The 4254-nt window shown below is 52.0% G+C and overlaps 1 non-coding gene across 1 annotated transcript in view; it reads right to left on the minus strand.

The window, feature by feature from the left end:
- LOC126444949 (small subunit ribosomal RNA) overlaps positions 1-888 on the minus strand; it is a 1908-nt gene extending 1020 nt beyond the window's left edge. The window contains exon 1 of the ribosomal RNA XR_007582865.1: positions 1-888. This exon is cut by the window's left edge and continues 1020 nt beyond it. This is a non-coding gene — a ribosomal RNA (small subunit ribosomal RNA).
- Between the last annotated feature and the right edge of the window lie 3366 nt (positions 889-4254).

Here is a 4254-nt window from a genome sequence, read left to right on the forward strand (position 1 = left end):
GTATTCAGGCGGGCTTGCCTGCTTTAAGCACTCTAATTTGTTCAAAGTAAACGTGCCGGCCACCGAGACACTCAATAAAGAGCACCCTGGTAGGATTTCAACGGGGTCCGCCTCGGGACGCACGAGCACGCACGAGGCGGTCGCACGCCTTCGGCTCGCCCCACCGGCAGGACGTCCCACGATACATGCCAGTTAAACACCGACGGGCGGTGAACCAACAGCGTGGGACACAAATCCAACTACGAGCTTTTTAACCGCAACAACTTTAATATACGCTATTGGAGCTGGAATTACCGCGGCTGCTGGCACCAGACTTGCCCTCCAATAGATACTCGTTAAAGGATTTAAAGTGTACTCATTCCGATTACGGGGCCTCGGATGAGTCCCGTATCGTTATTTTTCGTCACTACCTCCCCGTGCCGGGAGTGGGTAATTTGCGCGCCTGCTGCCTTCCTTGGATGTGGTAGCCGTTTCTCAGGCTCCCTCTCCGGAATCGAACCCTGATTCCCCGTTACCCGTTACAACCATGGTAGGCGCAGAACCTACCATCGACAGTTGATAAGGCAGACATTTGAAAGATGCGTCGCCGGTACGAGGACCGTGCGATCAGCCCAAAGTTATTCAGAGTCACCAAGGCAAACGGACCGGACGAGCCGACCGATTGGTTTTGATCTAATAAAAGCGTCCCTTCCATCTCTGGTCGGGACTCTGTTTGCATGTATTAGCTCTAGAATTACCACAGTTATCCAAGTAACGTGGGTACGATCTAAGGAACCATAACTGATTTAATGAGCCATTCGCGGTTTCACCTTAATGCGGCTTGTACTGAGACATGCATGGCTTAATCTTTGAGACAAGCATATGACTACTGGCAGGATCAACCAGGGAGCTGCGTCAACTAGAGCTGAGCAGCCGGCCGCCCGGGAGTGTGTCCCGGGGGCCCGCGCGAACACGCAAGCGTCCGCTCAATTATTCTGCAAACAGGAGGAGGCTGAGCTCCCCTGCACAACACACCTCGAAACCCTCTCAGGTCCCGGCGGCGCGCAGCGCCGTCCTAAGTACTTGGTCGGGTTCGAGAGAGGCGCAATCGCCCGGAGTTAGGCGAGTAGACGCTTTAGGTGCGACCACCCGTGCTCCCAACTGAGCTTGCCGCTGCCGACAGAGGCCCGGGAGCGTGCTGTCGTGGCATTGCCGGCGGGAGACAACACGCGCCACCTACGGTGACCGGCAGCTCCAACGCCAGCGCCACAGAAGGACAAAAGCCCCACTTGGGTGCCGAAGCGAACTCTCCCAGCACAGCGCACGCGCCAACACGTCCGCACAGCTGCGATACAAACCACCTGCGAGAACCGCTGGGGCGACCGAGCAGCAGACGGCGTCGCGGCGCCGAGCGCCGGGCGGCGGCGCATCCTCAGCGCACACAGTCCTCAATCGGACCAGCACACTGCAGATGGCCACCGCGCTTCGCACCGGGCCCGCGAGGACCTACTTTGGCCGCAAGGCGCCGCGAGCAGGGGGCGCCGGCGCGCAGCTGCGCCGCCTGCCGCGTCCGTCGGCCGGCGCGCCTGCCACTGGCCGCCCCCACCAGCCGGCTGTAGCGCGTGCGCCCACGCACCGCGCTGCCAGCACGCCGGGCGGCCCCCCCTCACCGGCCGGGGACGGTCCCACCCAGCCACCGCCGCGTATCGCCTCACACCCAGATCCCCTTTCGCGTTCGTGGGCATGGTGGGTCCCCTTTCACGTTCGTGGGCATGGTGGGTATCCCTGAAACAACCGGTTAATAGCTCGACCGATCGTCGCCAACACTGATTCACCTCTAGCGAGAACAACCGCACCACAACGGGTTACCTGTTGTTCATTTGCGTAACGTCACCAGCAAACGTAGACGTCCATCGCCATTTGCAACGAGTATTGCATGCCTGTGTCAGGTGTCACAACACACTACGTCTGCCCACATAGACGCAACAACATGTGCACGCCTCGAGAACACGTGGAAGGTAGCCCCCGTACGTATGCGGTGTCCATTGCGCGAACGACTGTCAGCCGGCCTCTGCAGGATGTCGCAGATGTGGAACGCGGTGCAACATGCTATCACGGTGTGTGAGAAGAGACGACTACGTCCGAATACACGCTCCACTACATCAACAGACTGCTCATGCTGATCGCCATCCAGGGCGTCCGTTCCTCCCACACGTCTGAATGGCGTACCACACTGCAATCCAGCTCTTATAGGGAGACGACACGTAGCTGCGTGCACAATATTTGGACTGTATGGTCTGCCGTTGCTAGGCGCAGTCGTCGTACGGTCACACATGTGCCACGATGTATCATTCAGTACATACGGACCAATGTGCAGTACAGTTTGTGGGTTTTGCGTACATCGGCGGACAGGTGACAGGCCGTACCACAACGTAGGCTGAGTACGTCGGCATGCGAAGGGCATTGAACATGCAAACTTCTCAACGACCAGCTTGCGAAGGCAGGGGGGAAGGGGGGGGGGCATGTACGTCCTGCTGCTATCCACATTACAGTGTATAGCAGGAGCATGTGGAAAGTCAGCAACACCTGCAAGGTGTTTAACATGACGCGATACACAGGGGACCGGGCAGTGCGAATAGCGAACTATATTGCGAGGGTTGCGGTTAGGCAACACTACACTAATTTAACGAGTTGCATAACAATTACAGAGCAGGTTCAGCGACAACGTGCGTCAGGTTAAGGCGCAATATAGGTTAGGTTGAGGCACAATATAGGTTAGGTTAAGGCACAACATGGGTTACGTTAAGGCACAAATTGGGTTACGTTAAGGCACAACATGGGTTACGTTAAGGCACAACATGGGTTACGTTAAGGCACAAATTAGGTTACGTTAAGGCACAAATTAGGTTACGTTAAGGCACAAATTAGGTTACGTTAAGGCACAAATTAGGTTACGTTAAGGCACAAATTAGGTTACGTTAAGGCACAAATTAGGTTACGTTAAGGCACAAATTAGGTTACGTTAAGGCACAAATTAGGTTACGTTAAGGCACAAATTAGGTTACGTTAAGGCACAAATTAGGTTACGTTAAGGCACAAATTAGGTTACGTTAAGGCACAAATTAGGTTACGTTAAGGCACAAATTAGGTTACGTTAAGGCACAAATTAGGTTACGTTAAGGCACAAATTAGGTTACGTTAAGGCACAAATTAGGTTACGTTAAGGTACAATATGGGTTAGGTTAAGGTACAATATGGGTTAGGTTAAGGTACAATATGGGTTAGGTTAAGGTACAATATGGGTTAGGTTAAGGTACAATATGGGTTAGGTTAAGGCACAACGTAGGTTAGGTTAAGGCACAACGTAGGTTAGGTTAAGGCACAACATAGGTTAGGTTAAGGCACAACATAGGTTAGGTTAAGGCACAACATAGGTTAGGTTAAGGCACAACATAGGTTAGGTTAAGGCACAACATAGGTTAGGTTAAGGCACAACATAGGTTAGGTTAAGGCACAACATAGGTTAGGTTAAGGCACAACATAGGTTAGGTTAAGGCACAACATAGGTTAGGTTAAGGCACAACATAGGTTAGGTTAAGGCACAACGTAGGTTAGGTTAAGGCACAACGTAGGTTAGGTTAAGGCACAACGTAGGTTAGGTTAAGGCACAACGTAGGTTAGGTTAAGGCACAACGTAGGTTAGGTTAAGGCACAACGTAGGTTAGGTTAAGGCACAACGTAGGTTAGGTTAAGGCACAACGTAGGTTAGGTTAAGGCACAACGTAGGTTAGGTTAAGGCACAACGTAGGTTAGGTTAAGGCACAACGTAGGTTAGGTTAAGGCACAACATAGGTTAGGTTAAGGCACAACATAGGTTAGGTTAAGGCACAACATAGGTTAGGTTAAGGCACAACATAGGTTAGGTTAAGGCACAACATAGGTTAGGTTAAGGCACAACATAGGTTGTTAGGTTAAGGCACAACATAGGTTAGGTTAAGGCACAACATAGGTTAGGTTAAGGCACAACATAGGTTAGGTTAAGGCACAACATAGGTTAGGTTAAGGCACAACATAGGTTAGGTTAAGGCACAACATAGGTTAGGTTAAGGCACAACGTAGGTTAGGTTAAGGCACAACGTAGGTTAGGTTAAGGCACAACGTAGGTTAGGTTAAGGCACAACGTAGGTTAGGTTAAGGCACAACGTAGGTTAGGTTAAGGCACAACGTAGGTTAGGTTAAGGCACAACGTAGGTTAGGTTAAGGCACAACGTAGGT

Source organism: Schistocerca serialis, unplaced genomic scaffold (genome assembly GCF_023864345.2).
Source record: "Schistocerca serialis cubense isolate TAMUIC-IGC-003099 unplaced genomic scaffold, iqSchSeri2.2 HiC_scaffold_315, whole genome shotgun sequence".
Lineage (NCBI taxonomy): Eukaryota > Metazoa > Arthropoda > Insecta > Orthoptera > Acrididae > Schistocerca > Schistocerca serialis.